The 25752-nt window shown below is 45.1% G+C and overlaps 9 non-coding genes and 1 pseudogene across 9 annotated transcripts; all 10 read right to left on the minus strand.

Moving 5' to 3' along the window:
* Positions 1-1997: 1997 nt before the first annotated feature.
* On the minus strand, positions 1998-2188 carry LOC130335492 (U2 spliceosomal RNA). The gene has a single exon (XR_008877119.1). It is a non-coding gene; the product is annotated as a U2 spliceosomal RNA (small nuclear RNA).
* Positions 2189-4281: 2093 nt separating this feature from the next.
* LOC130335493 (U2 spliceosomal RNA) lies at positions 4282-4472 on the minus strand. The gene has a single exon (XR_008877120.1). It is a non-coding gene; the product is annotated as a U2 spliceosomal RNA (small nuclear RNA).
* Positions 4473-6565: 2093 nt separating this feature from the next.
* Positions 6566-6756, minus strand: LOC130335494 (U2 spliceosomal RNA). The gene has a single exon (XR_008877121.1). It is a non-coding gene; the product is annotated as a U2 spliceosomal RNA (small nuclear RNA).
* A 2089-nt stretch (positions 6757-8845) lies between these two features.
* LOC130335513 (U2 spliceosomal RNA) lies at positions 8846-9036 on the minus strand. The gene has a single exon (XR_008877137.1). It is a non-coding gene; the product is annotated as a U2 spliceosomal RNA (small nuclear RNA).
* A 5038-nt stretch (positions 9037-14074) lies between these two features.
* On the minus strand, positions 14075-14207 carry LOC130335528 (U2 spliceosomal RNA; annotated as a pseudogene).
* A 2085-nt stretch (positions 14208-16292) lies between these two features.
* LOC130335495 (U2 spliceosomal RNA) lies at positions 16293-16483 on the minus strand. Its single transcript, XR_008877122.1, has one exon. It is a non-coding gene; the product is annotated as a U2 spliceosomal RNA (small nuclear RNA).
* A 2091-nt stretch (positions 16484-18574) lies between these two features.
* On the minus strand, positions 18575-18765 carry LOC130335496 (U2 spliceosomal RNA). Its single transcript, XR_008877123.1, has one exon. It is a non-coding gene; the product is annotated as a U2 spliceosomal RNA (small nuclear RNA).
* A 2093-nt stretch (positions 18766-20858) lies between these two features.
* On the minus strand, positions 20859-21049 carry LOC130335498 (U2 spliceosomal RNA). The gene has a single exon (XR_008877125.1). It is a non-coding gene; the product is annotated as a U2 spliceosomal RNA (small nuclear RNA).
* Positions 21050-23136: 2087 nt separating this feature from the next.
* LOC130335499 (U2 spliceosomal RNA) lies at positions 23137-23327 on the minus strand. Its single transcript, XR_008877126.1, has one exon. It is a non-coding gene; the product is annotated as a U2 spliceosomal RNA (small nuclear RNA).
* Positions 23328-25408: 2081 nt separating this feature from the next.
* Positions 25409-25599, minus strand: LOC130335501 (U2 spliceosomal RNA). Its single transcript, XR_008877127.1, has one exon. It is a non-coding gene; the product is annotated as a U2 spliceosomal RNA (small nuclear RNA).
* Between the last annotated feature and the right edge of the window lie 153 nt (positions 25600-25752).

Consider the following 25752-nt stretch of genomic DNA (forward strand, 5'->3'; position numbering starts at 1 on the left):
TGCACACTCTGGGCTGGGGGGCAGTCAACCACCAGTACACACAGCAGAACCTAAACCCATACCATTATTGCTAAGCAGCAAGACAGGGGCCCATTGCACTCCCACGGGGCCTTTTTAAATGCAATCCATAACCCGGATTTGCCAGGAACCCTTCTTACTCCTCCTACTTGCATGTGACACTGGGCTTAGGATCTGCATAGGAAACACACACACAAGCACACACCTACCTTTGTTGCCTGCAGATGCCTCCTTGGCTGTCCCCAAACGGTATCAAACCAACACCCACGGGAAGCTGTAAGCATAGAGGACATGCCTGCACCCCATTGGACTTACCTGTGTGGGTTAAATCCGGGTTATTTGACAACCTATGGCGGTGATGGTTCTGCTCAGGCAGAGCAGTGCTGATGCTCCTCATAAAGCTGTCGCTGCTGTGAAGGTTCTAGGTGACATCACAATCCCTATGGTTACATACACAACAAAGCTGGGTTGTTGTTGTTTACACTCTGCAAGGCCTGTGGAAGTGAGTGACATCATAGCACTGTAGTTCTGAGGGTTCTAGATGGATGCAACAATCTCCTGTTGCTTCTATGAAGGCCATAATAGACGACATCACCAAACAGCTCCATAGTCACATACACAGCAAAGGAGAGATGTTGTTTACACCTAGTGATGTCAGTGGTATTGAGTGACATCACAGCACAGTGCTAAGGCTCCTGGGCCTGGACACAGCAGCGGCTGCAATATCTCAACGGAGAATACGTTTATATATATGTGTGTGTGTGCGCGTATATATATATATATATATATATATATATATATATATATTTCTCCGCCGAAATCACTTTTAAACCCATTTCCACCTTTTTTTCCCTTCTCTTCCTCTTACTTTTTTTTCACGTTTTTTTACGTTTTTCTCCTTTTCGCCTCTTTTCTGGGCGTATTATTCTTCTTTTTCTTCTTTTTTTTCGTCTAATGCATACCCCATCAGTGCAGCAATGCTTATTCAATACCGCCAGCAGATGGAGACACTGGGGGATAATTTTCTAAGGATTTATACTGATTTTTCCTGTCTGAATTTGTCGCACAGAAAGTTGCAGGCCAAATATGTGTGACATTTCTGCGACTTTAGCTTCTAGAGCATTTTTACAACATTATACATAGGTGCTGAATACATAAAAAGCGACTGTTCAGCGACAGACAAGTCGCATCGGCTGAAAGTAGGCCAGAATGTCAGTCCATGTTGGAGCAGGTTTAGATACAGTCTAAAGCATAGATCTCAAAGTCTGTGCACAGAATTTAGCAAGGGCCTCGCACCTTCTGATGCATCAGGTAGGTGCACTATAGCATAGCCTAACCCTCTGTACTTTGGTCTATATTGATGCGGGACATAGACAGCCAGCTGATGACCAATCCATTAGTGCAATGGATGGCTGGAAGCATTTGTCTTTGCCTTTGCAATACCACAGAAGCAATGCATGGTCAATGTACAGCAATGACACACCTGTGTGAACAGCCAGGAGACCCCCCCATGTTATGTTACATAGTTACATAGTTAGTACGGTCGAAAAAAGACATATGTCCATCAAGTTCAACCAGGGAATTAAGGGGTAGGGGTGTGGCGCGATATTGGGGAAGGGATGAGATTTTATATTTCTTCATAAGCATTAATCTTATTTTGTCAATTAGGAACATTCAGCACCCACCCGCTATCAAGGCAGCTGCCTATCATGTCATGCCCTACCTGCACAGGTGTGCTGGCTACTCAAATGATCCAATTAAGGAGGCCATTTAGTCAGCAGCAGCAGAAGTCCTGTGCCTGGACGCTCCAACAGCGGCCAGACACAAGCAGAAGCAGCAGAAGCAGCAGCAGCACCACCTTTTGTTTTTTGGCTGCAGCAGCAGCAGCAGCAGCAGCAAGGCCCACAGGGCTGGCTAGCTGGCTAGCCAGCAAGCAGGTAGCAATGAAAGTAGGAATCTTTCTTTTTAACCCTGTAAGGGGGTGGTGCACTGTACCCGAAGATACTGCCATATCGGGTCAATGCATAGGGCGACGGAAGCAAGCTTCGAAATCGGCCCCCGTTCTCAAAAATCCATTTAATATATGGTCCCCAGATAGGGGACGTATCAGATATTAAACTGATAAGAACAGATACTACACTTGATCTTAGCCAAAAGGCCGAGAAGCGATAACCGTGAAAGGGGCGGGCCCAACAAGGTCCCCTTCATGGGCACTATCACTGCTTGCTGTCAGGGAGGCTGCCAGACAATTTTCCATGCACACTCTGGGCTGGGGGGCAGTCAACCACCAGTACACACAGCAGAACCTAAACCCATACCATTATTGCTAAGCAGCAAGACAGGGGCCCATTGCACTCCCACGGGGCCTTTTTAAATGCAATCCATAACCCGGATTTGCCAGGAACCCTTCTTACTCCTCCTACTTGCATGTGACACTGGGCTTAGGATCTGCATAGGAAACACACACACAAGCACACACCTACCTTTGTTGCCTGCAGATGCCTCCTTGGCTGTCCCCAAACGGTATCAAACCAACACCCACGGGAAGCTGTAAGCATAGAGGACATGCCTGCACCCCATTGGACTTACCTGTGTGGGTTAAATCCGGGTTATTTGACAACCTATGGCGGTGATGGTTCTGCTCAGGCAGAGCAGTGCTGATGCTCCTCATAAAGCTGTCGCTGCTGTGAAGGTTCTAGGTGACATCACAATCCCTATGGTTACATACACAACAAAGCTGGGTTGTTGTTGTTTACACTCTGCAAGGCCTGTGGAAGTGAGTGACATCATAGCACTGTAGTTCTGAGGGTTCTAGATGGATGCAACAATCTCCTGTTGCTTCTATGAAGGCCATAATAGACGACATCACCAAACAGCTCCATAGTCACATACACAGCAAAGGAGAGATGTTGTTTACACCTAGTGATGTCAGTGGTATTGAGTGACATCACAGCACAGTGCTAAGGCTCCTGGGCCTGGACACAGCAGCGGCTGCAATATCTCAACGGAGAATACGTTTATATATATGTGTGTGTGTGCGCGTATATATATATATATATATATATATATATATATATATATATATATATATTTCTCCGCCGAAATCACTTTTAAACCCATTTCCACCTTTTTTTCCCTTCTCTTCCTCTTACTTTTTTTTCACGTTTTTTTACGTTTTTCTCCTTTTCGCCTCTTTTCTGGGCGTATTATTCTTCTTTTTCTTCTTTTTTTTCGTCTAATGCATACCCCATCAGTGCAGCAATGCTTATTCAATACCGCCAGCAGATGGAGACACTGGGGGATAATTTTCTAAGGATTTATACTGATTTTTCCTGTCTGAATTTGTCGCACAGAAAGTTGCAGGCCAAATATGTGTGACATTTCTGCGACTTTAGCTTCTAGAGCATTTTTACAACATTATACATAGGTGCTGAATACATAAAAAGCGACTGTTCAGCGACAGACAAGTCGCATCGGCTGAAAGTAGGCCAGAATGTCAGTCCATGTTGGAGCAGGTTTAGATACAGTCTAAAGCATAGATCTCAAAGTCTGTGCACAGAATTTAGCAAGGGCCTCGCACCTTCTGATGCATCAGGTAGGTGCACTATAGCATAGCCTAACCCTCTGTACTTTGGTCTATATTGATGCGGGACATAGACAGCCAGCTGATGACCAATCCATTAGTGCAATGGATGGCTGGAAGCATTTGTCTTTGCCTTTGCAATACCACAGAAGCAATGCATGGTCAATGTACAGCAATGACACACCTGTGTGAACAGCCAGGAGACCCCCCCATGTTATGTTACATAGTTACATAGTTAGTACGGTCGAAAAAAGACATATGTCCATCAAGTTCAACCAGGGAATTAAGGGGTAGGGGTGTGGCGCGATATTGGGGAAGGGATGAGATTTTATATTTCTTCATAAGCATTAATCTTATTTTGTCAATTAGGAACATTCAGCACCCACCCGCTATCAAGGCAGCTGCCTATCATGTCATGCCCTACCTGCACAGGTGTGCTGGCTACTCAAATGATCCAATTAAGGAGGCCATTTAGTCAGCAGCAGCAGAAGTCCTGTGCCTGGACGCTCCAACAGCGGCCAGACACAAGCAGAAGCAGCAGAAGCAGCAGCAGCACCACCTTTTGTTTTTTGGCTGCAGCAGCAGCAGCAGCAGCAGCAAGGCCCACAGGGCTGGCTAGCTGGCTAGCCAGCAAGCAGGTAGCAATGAAAGTAGGAATCTTTCTTTTTAACCCTGTAAGGGGGTGGTGCACTGTACCCGAAGATACTGCCATATCGGGTCAATGCATAGGGCGACGGAAGCAAGCTTCGAAATCGGCCCCCGTTCTCAAAAATCCATTTAATATATGGTCCCCAGATAGGGGACGTATCAGATATTAAACTGATAAGAACAGATACTACACTTGATCTTAGCCAAAAGGCCGAGAAGCGATAACCGTGAAAGGGGCGGGCCCAACAAGGTCCCCTTCATGGGCACTATCACTGCTTGCTGTCAGGGAGGCTGCCAGACAATTTTCCATGCACACTCTGGGCTGGGGGGCAGTCAACCACCAGTACACACAGCAGAACCTAAACCCATACCATTATTGCTAAGCAGCAAGACAGGGGCCCATTGCACTCCCACGGGGCCTTTTTAAATGCAATCCATAACCCGGATTTGCCAGGAACCCTTCTTACTCCTCCTACTTGCATGTGACACTGGGCTTAGGATCTGCATAGGAAACACACACACAAGCACACACCTACCTTTGTTGCCTGCAGATGCCTCCTTGGCTGTCCCCAAACGGTATCAAACCAACACCCACGGGAAGCTGTAAGCATAGAGGACATGCCTGCACCCCATTGGACTTACCTGTGTGGGTTAAATCCGGGTTATTTGACAACCTATGGCGGTGATGGTTCTGCTCAGGCAGAGCAGTGCTGATGCTCCTCATAAAGCTGTCGCTGCTGTGAAGGTTCTAGGTGACATCACAATCCCTATGGTTACATACACAACAAAGCTGGGTTGTTGTTGTTTACACTCTGCAAGGCCTGTGGAAGTGAGTGACATCATAGCACTGTAGTTCTGAGGGTTCTAGATGGATGCAACAATCTCCTGTTGCTTCTATGAAGGCCATAATAGACGACATCACCAAACAGCTCCATAGTCACATACACAGCAAAGGAGAGATGTTGTTTACACCTAGTGATGTCAGTGGTATTGAGTGACATCACAGCACAGTGCTAAGGCTCCTGGGCCTGGACACAGCAGCGGCTGCAATATCTCAACGGAGAATACGTTTATATATATGTGTGTGTGTGCGCGTATATATATATATATATATATATATATATATATATATATATATATATATTTCTCCGCCGAAATCACTTTTAAACCCATTTCCACCTTTTTTTCCCTTCTCTTCCTCTTACTTTTTTTTCACGTTTTTTTACGTTTTTCTCCTTTTCGCCTCTTTTCTGGGCGTATTATTCTTCTTTTTCTTCTTTTTTTTCGTCTAATGCATACCCCATCAGTGCAGCAATGCTTATTCAATACCGCCAGCAGATGGAGACACTGGGGGATAATTTTCTAAGGATTTATACTGATTTTTCCTGTCTGAATTTGTCGCACAGAAAGTTGCAGGCCAAATATGTGTGACATTTCTGCGACTTTAGCTTCTAGAGCATTTTTACAACATTATACATAGGTGCTGAATACATAAAAAGCGACTGTTCAGCGACAGACAAGTCGCATCGGCTGAAAGTAGGCCAGAATGTCAGTCCATGTTGGAGCAGGTTTAGATACAGTCTAAAGCATAGATCTCAAAGTCTGTGCACAGAATTTAGCAAGGGCCTCGCACCTTCTGATGCATCAGGTAGGTGCACTATAGCATAGCCTAACCCTCTGTACTTTGGTCTATATTGATGCGGGACATAGACAGCCAGCTGATGACCAATCCATTAGTGCAATGGATGGCTGGAAGCATTTGTCTTTGCCTTTGCAATACCACAGAAGCAATGCATGGTCAATGTACAGCAATGACACACCTGTGTGAACAGCCAGGAGACCCCCCCATGTTATGTTACATAGTTACATAGTTAGTACGGTCGAAAAAAGACATATGTCCATCAAGTTCAACCAGGGAATTAAGGGGTAGGGGTGTGGCGCGATATTGGGGAAGGGATGAGATTTTATATTTCTTCATAAGCATTAATCTTATTTTGTCAATTAGGAACATTCAGCACCCACCCGCTATCAAGGCAGCTGCCTATCATGTCATGCCCTACCTGCACAGGTGTGCTGGCTACTCAAATGATCCAATTAAGGAGGCCATTTAGTCAGCAGCAGCAGAAGTCCTGTGCCTGGACGCTCCAACAGCGGCCAGACACAAGCAGAAGCAGCAGAAGCAGCAGCAGCACCACCTTTTGTTTTTTGGCTGCAGCAGCAGCAGCAGCAGCAGCAAGGCCCACAGGGCTGGCTAGCTGGCTAGCCAGCAAGCAGGTAGCAATGAAAGTAGGAATCTTTCTTTTTAACCCTGTAAGGGGGTGGTGCACTGTACCCGAAGATACTGCCATATCGGGTCAATGCATAGGGCGACGGAAGCAAGCTTCGAAATCGGCCCCCGTTCTCAAAAATCCATTTAATATATGGTCCCCAGATAGGGGACGTATCAGATATTAAACTGATAAGAACAGATACTACACTTGATCTTAGCCAAAAGGCCGAGAAGCGATAACCGTGAAAGGGGCGGGCCCAACAAGGTCCCCTTCATGGGCACTATCACTGCTTGCTGTCAGGGAGGCTGCCAGACAATTTTCCATGCACACTCTGGGCTGGGGGGCAGTCAACCACCAGTACACACAGCAGAACCTAAACCCATACCATTATTGCTAAGCAGCAAGACAGGGGCCCATTGCACTCCCACGGGGCCTTTTTAAATGCAATCCATAACCCGGATTTGCCAGGAACCCTTCTTACTCCTCCTACTTGCATGTGACACTGGGCTTAGGATCTGCATAGGAAACACACACACAAGCACACACCTACCTTTGTTGCCTGCAGATGCCTCCTTGGCTGTCCCCAAACGGTATCAAACCAACACCCACGGGAAGCTGTAAGCATAGAGGACATGCCTGCACCCCATTGGACTTACCTGTGTGGGTTAAATCCGGGTTATTTGACAACCTATGGCGGTGATGGTTCTGCTCAGGCAGTGCAGTGCTGATGCTCCTCATAAAGCTGTCGCTGCTGTGAAGGTTCTAGGTGACATCACAATCCCTATGGTTACATACACAACAAAGCTGGGTTGTTGTTGTTTACACTCTGCAAGGCCTGTGGAAGTGAGTGACATCATAGCACTGTAGTTCTGAGGGTTCTAGATGGATGCAACAATCTCCTGTTGCTTCTATGAAGGCCATAATAGACGACATCACCAAACAGCTCCATAGTCACATACACAGCAAAGGAGAGATGTTGTTTACACCTAGTGATGTCAGTGGTATTGAGTGACATCACAGCACAGTGCTAAGGCTCCTGGGCCTGGACACAGCAGCGGCTGCAATATCTCAACGGAGAATACGTTTATATATATGTGTGTGTGTGCGCGTATATATATATATATATATATATATATATATATATATATATATATTTCTCCGCCGAAATCACTTTTAAACCCATTTCCACCTTTTTTTCCCTTCTCTTCCTCTTACTTTTTTTTCACGTTTTTTTACGTTTTTCTCCTTTTCGCCTCTTTTCTGGGCGTATTATTCTTCTTTTTCTTCTTTTTTTTCGTCTAATGCATACCCCATCAGTGCAGCAATGCTTATTCAATACCGCCAGCAGATGGAGACACTGGGGGATAATTTTCTAAGGATTTATACTGATTTTTCCTGTCTGAATTTGTCGCACAGAAAGTTGCAGGCCAAATATGTGTGACATTTCTGCGACTTTAGCTTCTAGAGCATTTTTACAACATTATACATAGGTGCTGAATACATAAAAAGCGACTGTTCAGCGACAGACAAGTCGCATCGGCTGAAAGTAGGCCAGAATGTCAGTCCATGTTGGAGCAGGTTTAGATACAGTCTAAAGCATAGATCTCAAAGTCTGTGCACAGAATTTAGCAAGGGCCTCGCACCTTCTGATGCATCAGGTAGGTGCACTATAGCATAGCCTAACCCTCTGTACTTTGGTCTATATTGATGCGGGACATAGACAGCCAGCTGATGACCAATCCATTAGTGCAATGGATGGCTGGAAGCATTTGTCTTTGCCTTTGCAATACCACAGAAGCAATGCATGGTCAATGTACAGCAATGACACACCTGTGTGAACAGCCAGGAGACCCCCCCATGTTATGTTACATAGTTACATAGTTAGTACGGTCGAAAAAAGACATATGTCCATCAAGTTCAACCAGGGAATTAAGGGGTAGGGGTGTGGCGCGATATTGGGGAAGGGATGAGATTTTATATTTCTTCATAAGCATTAATCTTATTTTGTCAATTAGGAACATTCAGCACCCACCCGCTATCAAGGCAGCTGCCTATCATGTCATGCCCTACCTGCACAGGTGTGCTGGCTACTCAAATGATCCAATTAAGGAGGCCATTTAGTCAGCAGCAGCAGAAGTCCTGTGCCTGGACGCTCCAACAGCGGCCAGACACAAGCAGAAGCAGCAGAAGCAGCAGCAGCACCACCTTTTGTTTTTTGGCTGCAGCAGCAGCAGCAGCAGCAGCAAGGCCCACAGGGCTGGCTAGCTGGCTAGCCAGCAAGCAGGTAGCAATGAAAGTAGGAATCTTTCTTTTTAACCCTGTAAGGGGGTGGTGCACTGTACCCGAAGATACTGCCATATCGGGTCAATGCATAGGGCGACGGAAGCAAGCTTCGAAATCGGCCCCCGTTCTCAAAAATCCATTTAATATATGGTCCCCAGATAGGGGACGTATCAGATATTAAACTGATAAGAACAGATTTTTTTTTAACTTGACTACCCTTACGGGGGCAACTTTATTAAAAATTAAATAATGTTAACAAAGTTGTGCAAATATGTCAATAAATACAGTTACATATAAATAACATATTTACAACATATTAAAACATAAAATGGGCACTTGGTGGCTTTACAAGATAGAATTCCATTCTTTTAAAAACCATTTTCTAGATAAAAGCGGAAATCTCTTCTTGTCTAAAAGATAGTACTGGTACATTTCATAAAAACAGATAGATAAAATGTCCTTCACAGATAAAACCTCATGCTTGAACAATAAAATATTCCTGGCCTTCCACAGAGCTGCCTTCACACAGTTTATGATCTTCCATGCAATAGTCTCTTGAGTCCGTGTTGGGCATTCCAGGCAACCATAAAAAACCACTGCAATATTTAAGTCTTTTAGTCCAGTTATCCTTTTTACCAGAGGGAGTATCTTTGTCCATATTTTCTGCGAGTAAAAACAAGTCCATATTAGATGGTGCACGGTCTCCTCTTGTCGGCATCCCTCCCTCGGGCAGGTTGCAGAGTTGGATAATCCTCTTCGGTGCTGGAATGCCCGGCATGGAAGACACTCGTGTGCGCAGCTCCAGGCCAGGTCCTTCTGTGAATTAAAAAGATAATTAATACTCAACATCTTCCAAATCTGTATACACTTCTGTTCGTTAAAATTTTTGATGGGAGTCACGGTACTGGTTTCTTTTATTTCCTTTAGTAGTTTTTTGCTATTGCACAGATCCTGAACACTTTTACCTTTAAAATTATATAAGTTTAAAATTTTTCCTAAAATCATGTATTGAGGGGGTAAATTCAAAGAATAAGGGCAACTTAAAACTGTAGAAAACCAGCCGTTCCTCCGCATAAAATAAACAGTATTAAAACGAACAAAATAAGACCAGTAGCTATCTTTAAAAACAGTAGTAAAACACATGCTAAAAAACTTTATTAAAAGGAAAGCTTTAAAATCTGGAAAATCCTTACCGCCCCTGGAGTTCGGTTTTATCACAATTTGTCTCTTTAATTTTTCGCTCTTAGAACTCCAAAAGAAAGTAAAACAAGCTTTTGTTATTTTCTTTAGAACCATTTCGGGGGGTGGGAAAACCAGACTTAAATACAATAAAATAGGTAAAAGCACCATTTTTGTAATTAAAACCTTCCCTTCCATTGTAAGTTCTCGCATGTTCCACATACATATTTTCTTATTTATTTTTTGAGCCACCAAGTCCCAGCTATTAAAACCATTATTAGACTCGTCAAAGGAGACACCTAAAATCTGCACCGACTCAGACACAGGGACGGGCACATCATACAAAGGTATTCCGCCTATGTTTAAAATGTTACTTTTGTTAAAATTGACTTTAAAACCGGAGGCACAATTAAAATATTGAATCTGTTTTAGCGTCTTCTGAAGCGATGGGGTGTCCCTGCAAAACACCGCAACATCGTCCATGTACCCCACTACCTTCGCCTCTAGTCCCCCTCCTCCTGGCAGGGGGACTCCATGGATCTGCTTATCCTTTCGTATTGTACATAAAAGAGGCTCTATTGCGCAAATGAAGAGTAGTGGGGACAAGGGACACCCCTGCTTCACTCCGGAATTTAAAATCACGCCCTGTGTCTTAAAACCATTTACTAAAATTTTACTAGTACAGTTATCATAAAAAGCTCTAAGAGACAATAAAAAGCCATCAGGTATACCCATTTTCTCTAAAACCTTAAAAAGATAAAAATGTGACACCCTGTCGAAAGCTTTTTCAAAATCTATGGATAAAACCGCCAGCTTTCCTTTTCTTAATTTGGTGTCGCTAATTACATCCTTTAAAAGGTTTAGGTTCTCCCATAAACTCCTCCCAGGCACCCCACAGACTTGGTTTGTATGAATTATTTTATGGATTACGTTCTTTAATCGGTTAGCACACAGTTTCGCCATTATTTTATAGTCGCAGTTCAGAAGGGTGATTGGTCTCCAGTTTTTGAGTTCCGACCGGTCTCCCTTTTTGAATAGCAGGGAGACATCACCCTTCTTCCATGAGCCTGGGAGGATTTTAGACTTAAAGACTTCCGTAAAAAGGGAGAACAAATCTTCTTTTAAAATACCATAAAAAGTAACATAAAATTCAATGGGTATACCATCCGGCCCAGGCACTTTACCTGTTTTAAAACTCTTGACGGTCTCTAAAATCTCCTGCTCTGAAATATTCTGCAATAAAAAAGACTGTGAGACAGGATCTAAAAAATTGGTGATCTCCTTTAACGAGTCATTCATAAAACATTCATCAATGTGTTTTACATTAAAAAGATCCGCATAAAACTCTTGCACCTTTTTTAAAATACCCTGTACATCATTCACTCCTTCAATGTTTTCTATTAACCTTCTATTTTCATGTATTTTCTTAAAAAAATACCTGGAGCAGGTCTCGTTTTCCTCAAGATGCTGTATTCGAGACCTAAAGATAATTTCTTTTCCTTTCTGCTCCAGGCACTTAGTTATTTCTTTTTTAAGATCATGTACCTCCTTCTCCACCTCCATCCCATGTGCTCTGAATTTGTACAGGGTTTGCAGACGAGTATTTAGGATATTATAAAATTCACGTTTTTCTTTAGCTTTCCTAACCCCAACACGGATAAAAAATTCTTTTATTTTTAGTTTCATTTTTTCCCACCAGATACTGGTGGGAGTGTTGGGGTCTTTTACTCGTCTGCATTCCTTGTAAAAGGTGATAAAATCTGATAAAACCTGCGGATCTTCTAAAAGGGACACGTTTAACTTCCAGGCATTCCTACCAGTTCTCCTTTTAAAATCACTTTTAACTTTAAAATACAATAATTTATGGTCAGAAAAAACATTGGTAAAAAGATCACAGTTAAAAGGCAGTACTTGATAAGAACAAAAAATAAAATCTATCCTGGAGCTACAGCTTGCATTGCTCCAGGTAACACCGTCTTCCTCTGGTACGTTAAAATTACATTTTTTAAAAACATCAGTGAGATTAAAATCTAAAATCAAGTTTTTTAACATAAAAGACGTCTTATCATAGTTCCTACTCACTGCGTTCGAAAAACGGCGTTCTCCCCTTAAAATACAATTAAAATCACCTGATAAAACAAGAGGACTAGAATTGTTAATAAAAAGGGGTAAAATCTCCAACATTTTTATTCTTTCATTCTTATCAGGAGAACCATAAAAATTTAAAAACTGCCATTTAATACCATTAATAAAAGCGCTGACCAATAAAATTCTGCCTGGTAAAATTTCGTTAAAACTCTCAATTAAAACGTTCCCTTTAAAAAGTATGGCGACCCCTGCTGATCTGGACTCATTTGATCCAGACCAGACTGATGGACCGTGCACCCAATCATCTTCATATTCTTTATAATTTAATCTGTGCGGGATGCCACATTCCTGCAGGAAAAGGACGGAAGCAGCAAAAACCGACAAGTAATTAAATAGGGCAACCCTTCTTACTCTGGCGCTCACACTTCTCACGTTCAAGGACAGACCGGACAACTCAGCCATGGGAATGTACAAGAAAACGTCTTACACCTCTGATTCCCCCTCCGAAGCCTCATACCCCCCAAAATCTGACTCAACTGTACGCATAGAGGAAGCAGGAGAGGAGGCACCATCACTCAGCCGACCCCCCTCCTCCATCATGATTGAGGCATAGTTGTTCTCGGGCATCCTGGCAATCAGGGCTCCAGACTCATTGGGTTCTTCCACCTCTTGCCCCTCCATAGGGGTCGGGTGTTCACTTAGTTCCGTCTCTGGTACCTCAGAGACGGTCACCCCTGAAACCTCCTCCTGGCAGGGAGGAGGGGGGGTATCCCCTATGGGGACCTGTGGAGGAACGTCACTTGGGTTCCCTGCATCCGCAGGTACTTCCATCGGCTCCCCCTGGACCGCCTCCGAATAGAGTCTTCTGGAGCCCCTCCGCCTTTTAACCTTCACCTCTCCACCCGGGTCATCGCTCTCAGGGGGACCCTGAGCCAGAGGTTGCTGAGGAGCGGATTCGGCCGCCGTCCGCTCCTCTCTTAACCCAGCATGCTCCTGGGGGCCAGTTTTTCCACCACTTGCACGTTTTTTGGCCATCCTCTGCTCTTTAGGGTCCCCTCCTTTTGCCTGAGGGGGGTCTTTCTCCTTCTCCATCTCACCGCTTACCTCTTGTGGGGGGGTAATCACTGGCTCTGCTTGCCTCGGCTGGTGTCCCGGTTGCTGTCCTTGCTGCCTCCAGGGTTGCCACTGCTGCTCCGTCCTATGTCTGTGGGGACAAGAGGAGAAAAGGTGACCGAATTGTTGACAGAAATTGCACCTCCCTCCTCTTGTGCATTTCTCTGTCTCGTGCTGTGTGCTACCACATTTTTTGCATGTACTTTCACAGTTTTCTTTTGTGTGTCCATATCTGTGACACTTCCTGCAGTAGCTTGGCATCCCCGCATAAAAGAGGTCGCCACACATATTATTTATTTTAAAACGAGCTGGTGGTAGTTGTATTCCCCCTGGCAATCTGTCATCTTTTTTGCATGTAACCTGAAATCTCCACTTAGATGTCCAGATGCCACAGCTGTTCATGATTTTTCCTCTGCACTCAACCTTACTAAAATAGACTTGTAAAAACAACTCAACATCGTGTAGGTTGGCGAAAGGGGAATACATCTTTACTACCACCAGCTTAATATCGTCTAGAACGTGCTCAATAATCCGGACACCCTGAAGCTTTTTGTCTTTACTCGCAGCAGCTCTGGTAACAAAATCTCTGTGGATGCCATATTGTGTGAACGTCACATCAAAAATTTTACGCTTCGGGTAGTCCTGGATTGCCAATATCTCGCCCTTCTGTATTCCGAAAACTCCTCCGAGCACGTCCTCTACTACGAATTTCAAATCGTCCGCCCTTTTGGTATCATCCGTGAGAATGACTCTCACGGTGTTTTTGATCCTTGCGTATGCCGGCACAGAACCTGGATCCGGATCATCATCCATGGTTCTAACCTCTCTCCACCCGAAGGTCTTGAGAGGCGATCGCTACTCGTTACCCTGGGACTAGGCCCTCTCCCCAATAGCAACAAGTGGGTGAAGCCCAGGCAATAAACCTGGGCGATCCCACAAGGCCGAGGAGAGGGGTACCCGAGTACCTTCCGACCAGATCTCCTGTATTACTACACTTGATCTTAGCCAAAAGGCCGAGAAGCGATAACCGTGAAAGGGGCGGGCCCAACAAGGTCCCCTTCATGGGCACTATCACTGCTTGCTGTCAGGGAGGCTGCCAGACAATTTTCCATGCACACTCTGGGCTGGGGGGCAGTCAACCACCAGTACACACAGCAGAACCTAAACCCATACCATTATTGCTAAGCAGCAAGACAGGGGCCCATTGCACTCCCACGGGGCCTTTTTAAATGCAATCCATAACCCGGATTTGCCAGGAACCCTTCTTACTCCTCCTACTTGCATGTGACACTGGGCTTAGGATCTGCATAGGAAACACACACACAAGCACACACCTACCTTTGTTGCCTGCAGATGCCTCCTTGGCTGTCCCCAAACGGTATCAAACCAACACCCACGGGAAGCTGTAAGCATAGAGGACATGCCTGCACCCCATTGGACTTACCTGTGTGGGTTAAATCCGGGTTATTTGACAACCTATGGCGGTGATGGTTCTGCTCAGGCAGAGCAGTGCTGATGCTCCTCATAAAGCTGTCGCTGCTGTGAAGGTTCTAGGTGACATCACAATCCCTATGGTTACATACACAACAAAGCTGGGTTGTTGTTGTTTACACTCTGCAAGGCCTGTGGAAGTGAGTGACATCATAGCACTGTAGTTCTGAGGGTTCTAGATGGATGCAACAATCTCCTGTTGCTTCTATGAAGGCCATAATAGACGACATCACCAAACAGCTCCATAGTCACATACACAGCAAAGGAGAGATGTTGTTTACACCTAGTGATGTCAGTGGTATTGAGTGACATCACAGCACAGTGCTAAGGCTCCTGGGCCTGGACACAGCAGCGGCTGCAATATCTCAACGGAGAATACGTTTATATATATGTGTGTGTGTGCGCGTATATATATATATATATATATATATATATATATATATATATTTCTCCGCCGAAATCACTTTTAAACCCATTTCCACCTTTTTTTCCCTTCTCTTCCTCTTACTTTTTTTTCACGTTTTTTTACGTTTTTCTCCTTTTCGCCTCTTTTCTGGGCGTATTATTCTTCTTTTTCTTCTTTTTTTTCGTCTAATGCATACCCCATCAGTGCAGCAATGCTTATTCAATACCGCCAGCAGATGGAGACACTGGGGGATAATTTTCTAAGGATTTATACTGATTTTTCCTGTCTGAATTTGTCGCACAGAAAGTTGCAGGCCAAATATGTGTGACATTTCTGCGACTTTAGCTTCTAGAGCATTTTTACAACATTATACATAGGTGCTGAATACATAAAAAGCGACTGTTCAGCGACAGACAAGTCGCATCGGCTGAAAGTAGGCCAGAATGTCAGTCCATGTTGGAGCAGGTTTAGATACAGTCTAAAGCATAGATCTCAAAGTCTGTGCACAGAATTTAGCAAGGGCCTCGCACCTTCTGATGCATCAGGTAGGTGCACTATAGCATAGCCTAACCCTCTGTACTTTGGTCTATATTGATGCGGGACATAGACAGCCAGCTGATGACCAATCCATTAGTGCAATGGATGGCTGGAAGCATTTGTCTTTGCCTTTGCAATACCACAGAAGCAATGCATGGTCAATGTACAGCAATGACACACCTGTGTGAACAGCCAGGAGACCCCCCCATGTTATGTTACATAGTTACATAGTTAGTACGGTCGAAAAAAGACATATGTCCATCAAGTTCAACCAGGGAATTAAGGGGTAGGGGTGTGGCGCGATATTGGGGAAGGGATGAGATTTTATATTTCTTCATAAGCATTAATCTTATTTTGTCAATTAGGAACATTCAGCACCCACCCGCTATCAAGGCAGCTGCCTATCATGTCATGCCCTACCTGCACAGGTGTGCTGGCTACTCAAATGATCCAATTAAGGAGGCCATTTAGTCAGCAGCAGCAGAAGTCCTGTGCCTGGACGCTCCAACAGCGGCCAGACACAAGCAGAAGCAGCAGAAGCAGCAGCAGCACCACCTTTTGTTTTTTGGCTGCAGCAGCAGCAGCAGCAGCAGCAAGGCCCACAGGGCTGGCTAGCTGGCTAGCCAGCAAGCAGGTAGCAATGAAAGTAGGAATCTTTCTTTTTAACCCTGTAAGGGGGTGGTGCACTGTACCCGAAGATACTGCCATATCGGGTCAATGCATAGGGCGACGGAAGCAAGCTTCGAAATCGGCCCCCGTTCTCAAAAATCCATTTAATATATGGTCCCCAGATAGGGGACGTATCAGATATTAAACTGATAAGAACAGATACTACACTTGATCTTAGCCAAAAGGCCGAGAAGCGATAACCGTGAAAGGGGCGGGCCCAACAAGGTCCCCTTCATGGGCACTATCACTGCTTGCTGTCAGGGAGGCTGCCAGACAATTTTCCATGCACACTCTGGGCTGGGGGGCAGTCAACCACCAGTACACACAGCAGAACCTAAACCCATACCATTATTGCTAAGCAGCAAGACAGGGGCCCATTGCACTCCCACGGGGCCTTTTTAAATGCAATCCATAACCCGGATTTGCCAGGAACCCTTCTTACTCCTCCTACTTGCATGTGACACTGGGCTTAGGATCTGCATAGGAAACACACACACAAGCACACACCTACCTTTGTTGCCTGCAGATGCCTCCTTGGCTGTCCCCAAACGGTATCAAACCAACACCCACGGGAAGCTGTAAGCATAGAGGACATGCCTGCACCCCATTGGACTTACCTGTGTGGGTTAAATCCGGGTTATTTGACAACCTATGGCGGTGATGGTTCTGCTCAGGCAGAGCAGTGCTGATGCTCCTCATAAAGCTGTCGCTGCTGTGAAGGTTCTAGGTGACATCACAATCCCTATGGTTACATACACAACAAAGCTGGGTTGTTGTTGTTTACACTCTGCAAGGCCTGTGGAAGTGAGTGACATCATAGCACTGTAGTTCTGAGGGTTCTAGATGGATGCAACAATCTCCTGTTGCTTCTATGAAGGCCATAATAGACGACATCACCAAACAGCTCCATAGTCACATACACAGCAAAGGAGAGATGTTGTTTACACCTAGTGATGTCAGTGGTATTGAGTGACATCACAGCACAGTGCTAAGGCTCCTGGGCCTGGACACAGCAGCGGCTGCAATATCTCAACGGAGAATACGTTTATATATATGTGTGTGTGTGCGCGTATATATATATATATATATATATATATATATATATATATATATATATTTCTCCGCCGAAATCACTTTTAAACCCATTTCCACCTTTTTTTCCCTTCTCTTCCTCTTACTTTTTTTTCACGTTTTTTTACGTTTTTCTCCTTTTCGCCTCTTTTCTGGGCGTATTATTCTTCTTTTTCTTCTTTTTTTTCGTCTAATGCATACCCCATCAGTGCAGCAATGCTTATTCAATACCGCCAGCAGATGGAGACACTGGGGGATAATTTTCTAAGGATTTATACTGATTTTTCCTGTCTGAATTTGTCGCACAGAAAGTTGCAGGCCAAATATGTGTGACATTTCTGCGACTTTAGCTTCTAGAGCATTTTTACAACATTATACATAGGTGCTGAATACATAAAAAGCGACTGTTCAGCGACAGACAAGTCGCATCGGCTGAAAGTAGGCCAGAATGTCAGTCCATGTTGGAGCAGGTTTAGATACAGTCTAAAGCATAGATCTCAAAGTCTGTGCACAGAATTTAGCAAGGGCCTCGCACCTTCTGATGCATCAGGTAGGTGCACTATAGCATAGCCTAACCCTCTGTACTTTGGTCTATATTGATGCGGGACATAGACAGCCAGCTGATGACCAATCCATTAGTGCAATGGATGGCTGGAAGCATTTGTCTTTGCCTTTGCAATACCACAGAAGCAATGCATGGTCAATGTACAGCAATGACACACCTGTGTGAACAGCCAGGAGACCCCCCCATGTTATGTTACATAGTTACATAGTTAGTACGGTCGAAAAAAGACATATGTCCATCAAGTTCAACCAGGGAATTAAGGGGTAGGGGTGTGGCGCGATATTGGGGAAGGGATGAGATTTTATATTTCTTCATAAGCATTAATCTTATTTTGTCAATTAGGAACATTCAGCACCCACCCGCTATCAAGGCAGCTGCCTATCATGTCATGCCCTACCTGCACAGGTGTGCTGGCTACTCAAATGATCCAATTAAGGAGGCCATTTAGTCAGCAGCAGCAGAAGTCCTGTGCCTGGACGCTCCAACAGCGGCCAGACACAAGCAGAAGCAGCAGAAGCAGCAGCAGCACCACCTTTTGTTTTTTGGCTGCAGCAGCAGCAGCAGCAGCAGCAAGGCCCACAGGGCTGGCTAGCTGGCTAGCCAGCAAGCAGGTAGCAATGAAAGTAGGAATCTTTCTTTTTAACCCTGTAAGGGGGTGGTGCACTGTACCCGAAGATACTGCCATATCGGGTCAATGCATAGGGCGACGGAAGCAAGCTTCGAAATCGGCCCCCGTTCTCAAAAATCCATTTAATATATGGTCCCCAGATAGGGGACGTATCAGATATTAAACTGATAAGAACAGATACTACACTTGATCTTAGCCAAAAGGCCGAGAAGCGATAACCGTGAAAGGGGCGGGCCCAACAAGGTCCCCTTCATGGGCACTATCACTGCTTGCTGTCAGGGAGGCTGCCAGACAATTTTCCATGCACACTCTGGGCTGGGGGGCAGTCAACCACCAGTACACACAGCAGAACCTAAACCCATACCATTATTGCTAAGCAGCAAGACAGGGGCCCATTGCACTCCCACGGGGCCTTTTTAAATGCAATCCATAACCCGGATTTGCCAGGAACCCTTCTTACTCCTCCTACTTGCATGTGACACTGGGCTTAGGATCTGCATAGGAAACACACACACAAGCACACACCTACCTTTGTTGCCTGCAGATGCCTCCTTGGCTGTCCCCAAACGGTATCAAACCAACACCCACGGGAAGCTGTAAGCATAGAGGACATGCCTGCACCCCATTGGACTTACCTGTGTGGGTTAAATCCGGGTTATTTGACAACCTATGGCGGTGATGGTTCTGCTCAGGCAGAGCAGTGCTGATGCTCCTCATAAAGCTGTCGCTGCTGTGAAGGTTCTAGGTGACATCACAATCCCTATGGTTACATACACAACAAAGCTGGGTTGTTGTTGTTTACACTCTGCAAGGCCTGTGGAAGTGAGTGACATCATAGCACTGTAGTTCTGAGGGTTCTAGATGGATGCAACAATCTCCTGTTGCTTCTATGAAGGCCATAATAGACGACATCACCAAACAGCTCCATAGTCACATACACAGCAAAGGAGAGATGTTGTTTACACCTAGTGATGTCAGTGGTATTGAGTGACATCACAGCACAGTGCTAAGGCTCCTGGGCCTGGACACAGCAGCGGCTGCAATATCTCAACGGAGAATACGTTTATATATATGTGTGTGTGTGCGCGTATATATATATATATATATATATATATATATATATATATATATATATATTTCTCCGCCGAAATCACTTTTAAACCCATTTCCACCTTTTTTTCCCTTCTCTTCCTCTTACTTTTTTTTCACGTTTTTTTACGTTTTTCTCCTTTTCGCCTCTTTTCTGGGCGTATTATTCTTCTTTTTCTTCTTTTTTTTCGTCTAATGCATACCCCATCAGTGCAGCAATGCTTATTCAATACCGCCAGCAGATGGAGACACTGGGGGATAATTTTCTAAGGATTTATACTGATTTTTCCTGTCTGAATTTGTCGCACAGAAAGTTGCAGGCCAAATATGTGTGACATTTCTGCGACTTTAGCTTCTAGAGCATTTTTACAACATTATACATAGGTGCTGAATACATAAAAAGCGACTGTTCAGCGACAGACAAGTCGCATCGGCTGAAAGTAGGCCAGAATGTCAGTCCATGTTGGAGCAGGTTTAGATACAGTCTAAAGCATAGATCTCAAAGTCTGTGCACAGAATTTAGCAAGGGCCTCGCACCTTCTGATGCATCAGGTAGGTGCACTATAGCATAGCCTAACCCTCTGTACTTTGGTCTATATTGATGCGGGACATAGACAGCCAGCTGATGACCAATCCATTAGTGCAATGGATGGCTGGAAGCATTTGTCTTTGCCTTTGCAATACCACAGAAGCAATGCATGGTCAATGTACAGCAATGACACACCTGTGTGAACAGCCAGGAGACCCCCCCATGTTATGTTACATAGTTACATAGTTAGTACGGTCGAAAAAAGACATATGTCCATCAAGTTCAACCAGGGAATTAAGGGGTAGGGGTGTGGCGCGATATTGGGGAAGGGATGAGATTTTATATTTCTTCATAAGCATTAATCTTATTTTGTCAATTAGGAACATTCAGCACCCACCCGCTATCAAGGCAGCTGCCTATCATGTCATGCCCTACCTGCACAGGTGTGCTGGCTACTCAAATGATCCAATTAAGGAGGCCATTTAGTCAGCAGCAGCAGAAGTCCTGTGCCTGGACGCTCCAACAGCGGCCAGACACAAGCAGAAGCAGCAGAAGCAGCAGCAGCACCACCTTTTGTTTTTTGGCTGCAGCAGCAGCAGCAGCAGCAGCAAGGCCCACAGGGCTGGCTAGCTGGCTAGCCAGCAAGCAGGTAGCAATGAAAGTAGGAATCTTTCTTTTTAACCCTGTAAGGGGGTGGTGCACTGTACCCGAAGATACTGCCATATCGGGTCAATGCATAGGGCGACGGAAGCAAGCTTCGAAATCGGCCCCCGTTCTCAAAAATCCATTTAATATATGGTCCCCAGATAGGGGACGTATCAGATATTAAACTGATAAGAACAGATACTACACTTGATCTTAGCCAAAAGGCCGAGAAGCGATAACCGTGAAAGGGGCGGGCCCAACAAGGTCCCCTTCATGGGCACTATCACTGCTTGCTGTCAGGGAGGCTGCCAGACAATTTTCCATGCACACTCTGGGCTGGGGGGCAGTCAACCACCAGTACACACAGCAGAACCTAAACCCATACCATTATTGCTAAGCAGCAAGACAGGGGCCCATTGCACTCCCACGGGGCCTTTTTAAATGCAATCCATAACCCGGATTTGCCAGGAACCCTTCTTACTCCTCCTACTTGCATGTGACACTGGGCTTAGGATCTGCATAGGAAACACACACACAAGCACACACCTACCTTTGTTGCCTGCAGATGCCTCCTTGGCTGTCCCCAAACGGTATCAAACCAACACCCACGGGAAGCTGTAAGCATAGAGGACATGCCTGCACCCCATTGGACTTACCTGTGTGGGTTAAATCCGGGTTATTTGACAACCTATGGCGGTGATGGTTCTGCTCAGGCAGAGCAGTGCTGATGCTCCTCATAAAGCTGTCGCTGCTGTGAAGGTTCTAGGTGACATCACAATCCCTATGGTTACATACACAACAAAGCTGGGTTGTTGTTGTTTACACTCTGCAAGGCCTGTGGAAGTGAGTGACATCATAGCACTGTAGTTCTGAGGGTTCTAGATGGATGCAACAATCTCCTGTTGCTTCTATGAAGGCCATAATAGACGACATCACCAAACAGCTCCATAGTCACATACACAGCAAAGGAGAGATGTTGTTTACACCTAGTGATGTCAGTGGTATTGAGTGACATCACAGCACAGTGCTAAGGCTCCTGGGCCTGGACACAGCAGCGGCTGCAATATCTCAACGGAGAATACGTTTATATATATGTGTGTGTGTGCGCGTATATATATATATATATATATATATATATATATATATATATATTTCTCCGCCGAAATCACTTTTAAACCCATTTCCACCTTTTTTTCCCTTCTCTTCCTCTTACTTTTTTTTCACGTTTTTTTACGTTTTTCTCCTTTTCGCCTCTTTTCTGGGCGTATTATTCTTCTTTTTCTTCTTTTTTTTCGTCTAATGCATACCCCATCAGTGCAGCAATGCTTATTCAATACCGCCAGCAGATGGAGACACTGGGGGATAATTTTCTAAGGATTTATACTGATTTTTCCTGTCTGAATTTGTCGCACAGAAAGTTGCAGGCCAAATATGTGTGACATTTCTGCGACTTTAGCTTCTAGAGCATTTTTACAACATTATACATAGGTGCTGAATACATAAAAAGCGACTGTTCAGCGACAGACAAGTCGCATCGGCTGAAAGTAGGCCAGAATGTCAGTCCATGTTGGAGCAGGTTTAGATACAGTCTAAAGCATAGATCTCAAAGTCTGTGCACAGAATTTAGCAAGGGCCTCGCACCTTCTGATGCATCAGGTAGGTGCACTATAGCATAGCCTAACCCTCTGTACTTTGGTCTATATTGATGCGGGACATAGACAGCCAGCTGATGACCAATCCATTAGTGCAATGGATGGCTGGAAGCATTTGTCTTTGCCTTTGCAATACCACAGAAGCAATGCATGGTCAATGTACAGCAATGACACACCTGTGTGAACAGCCAGGAGACCCCCCCATGTTATGTTACATAGTTACATAGTTAGTACGGTCGAAAAAAGACATATGTCCATCAAGTTCAACCAGGGAATTAAGGGGTAGGGGTGTGGCGCGATATTGGGGAAGGGATGAGATTTTATATTTCTTCATAAGCATTAATCTTATTTTGTCAATTAGGAACATTCAGCACCCACCCGCTATCAAGGCAGCTGCCTATCATGTCATGCCCTACCTGCACAGGTGTGCTGGCTACTCAAATGATCCAATTAAGGAGGCCATTTAGTCAGCAGCAGCAGAAGTCCTGTGCCTGGACGCTCCAACAGCGGCCAGACACAAGCAGAAGCAGCAGAAGCAGCAGCAGCACCACCTTTTGTTTTTTGGCTGCAGCAGCAGCAGCAGCAGCAGCAAGGCCCACAGGGCTGGCTAGCTGGCTAGCCAGCAAGCAGGTAGCAATGAAAGTAGGAATCTTTCTTTTTAACCCTGTAAGGGGGTGGTGCACTGTACCCGAAGATACTGCCATATCGGGTCAATGCATAGGGCGACGGAAGCAAGCTTCGAAATCGGCCCCCGTTCTCAAAAATCCATTTAATATATGGTCCCCAGATAGGGGACGTATCAGATATTAAACTGATAAGAACAGATACTACACTTGATCTTAGCCAAAAGGCCGAGAAGCGATAACCGTGAAAGGGGCGGGCCCAACAAGGTCCCCTTCATGGGCACTATCACTGCTTGCTGTCAGGGAGGCTGCCAGACAATTTTCCATGCACACTCTGGGCTGGGGGGCAGTCAACCACCAGTACACACAGCAGAACCTAAACCCATACCATTATTGCTAAGCAGCAAGACAGGGGCCCATTGCACTCCCACGGGGCCTTTTTAAATGCAATCCATAACCCGGATTTGCCAGGAACCCTTCTTACTCCTCCTACTTGCATGTGACACTGGGCTTAGGATCTGCATAGGAAACACACACACAAGCACACACCTACCTTTGTTGCCTGCAGATGCCTCCTTGGCTGTCCCCAAACGGTATCAAACCAACACCCACGGGAAGCTGTAAGCATAGAGGACATGCCTGCACCCCATTGGACTTACCTGTGTGGGTTAAATCCGGGTTATTTGACAACCTATGGCGGTGATGGTTCTGCTCAGGCAGAGCAGTGCTGATGCTCCTCATAAAGCTGTCGCTGCTGTGAAGGTTCTAGGTGACATCACAATCCCTATGGTTACATACACAACAAAGCTGGGTTGTTGTTGTTTACACTCTGCAAGGCCTGTGGAAGTGAGTGACATCATAGCACTGTAGTTCTGAGGGTTCTAGATGGATGCAACAATCTCCTGTTGCTTCTATGAAGGCCATAATAGACGACATCACCAAACAGCTCCATAGTCACATACACAGCAAAGGAGAGATGTTGTTTACACCTAGTGATGTCAGTGGTATTGAGTGACATCACAGCACAGTGCTAAGGCTCCTGGGCCTGGACACAGCAGCGGCTGCAATATCTCAACGGAGAATACGTTTATATATATGTGTGTGTGTGCGCGTATATATATATATATATATATATATATATATATATATATCTCCGCCGAAATCACTTTTAAACCCATTTCCACCTTTTTTTCCCTTCTCTTCCTCTTACTTTTTTTTCACGTTTTTTTACGTTTTTCTCCTTTTCGCCTCTTTTCTGGGCGTATTATTCTTCTTTTTCTTCTTTTTTTTCGTCTAATGCATACCCCATCAGTGCAGCAATGCTTATTCAATACCGCCAGCAGATGGAGACACTGGGGGATAATTTTCTAAGGATTTATACTGATTTTTCCTGTCTGAATTTGTCGCACAGAAAGTTGCAGGCCAAATATGTGTGACATTTCTGCGACTTTAGCTTCTAGAGCATTTTTACAACATTATACATAGGTGCTGAATACATAAAAAGCGACTGTTCAGCGACAGACAAGTCGCATCGGCTGAAAGTAGGCCAGAATGTCAGTCCATGTTGGAGCAGGTTTAGATACAGTCTAAAGCATAGATCTCAAAGTCTGTGCACAGAATTTAGCAAGGGCCTCGCACCTTCTGATGCATCAGGTAGGTGCACTATAGCATAGCCTAACCCTCTGTACTTTGGTCTATATTGATGCGGGACATAGACAGCCAGCTGATGACCAATCCATTAGTGCAATGGATGGCTGGAAGCATTTGTCTTTGCCTTTGCAATACCACAGAAGCAATGCATGGTCAATGTACAGCAATGACACACCTGTGTGAACAGCCAGGAGACCCCCCCATGTTATGTTACATAGTTACATAGTTAGTACGGTCGAAAAAAGACATATGTCCATCAAGTTCAACCAGGGAATTAAGGGGTAGGGGTGTGGCGCGATATTGGGGAAGGGATGAGATTTTATATTTCTTCATAAGCATTAATCTTATTTTGTCAATTAGGAACATTCAGCACCCACCCGCTATCAAGGCAGCTGCCTATCATGTCATGCCCTACCTGCACAGGTGTGCTGGCTACTCAAATGATCCAATTAAGGAGGCCATTTAGTCAGCAGCAGCAGAAGTCCTGTGCCTGGACGCTCCAACAGCGGCCAGACACAAGCAGAAGCAGCAGAAGCAGCAGCAGCACCACCTTTTGTTTTTTGGCTGCAGCAGCAGCAGCAGCAGCAGCAAGGCCCACAGGGCTGGCTAGCTGGCTAGCCAGCAAGCAGGTAGCAATGAAAGTAGGAATCTTTCTTTTTAACCCTGTAAGGGGGTGGTGCACTGTACCCGAAGATACTGCCATATCGGGTCAATGCATAGGGCGACGGAAGCAAGCTTCGAAATCGGCCCCCGTTCTCAAAAATCCATTTAATATATGGTCCCCAGATAGGGGACGTATCAGATATTAAACTGATAAGAACAGATACTACACTTGATCTTAGCCAAAAGGCCGAGAAGCGATAACCGTGAAAGGGGCGGGCCCAACAAGGTCCCCTTCATGGGCACTATCACTGCTTGCTGTCAGGGAGGCTGCCAGACAATTTTCCATGCACACTCTGGGCTGGGGGGCAGTCAACCACCAGTACACACAGCAGAACCTAAACACCATACCATT

The sequence above is a fragment of the Hyla sarda genome, unplaced genomic scaffold (genome assembly GCF_029499605.1).
Source record: "Hyla sarda isolate aHylSar1 unplaced genomic scaffold, aHylSar1.hap1 scaffold_451, whole genome shotgun sequence".
Lineage (NCBI taxonomy): Eukaryota > Metazoa > Chordata > Amphibia > Anura > Hylidae > Hyla > Hyla sarda.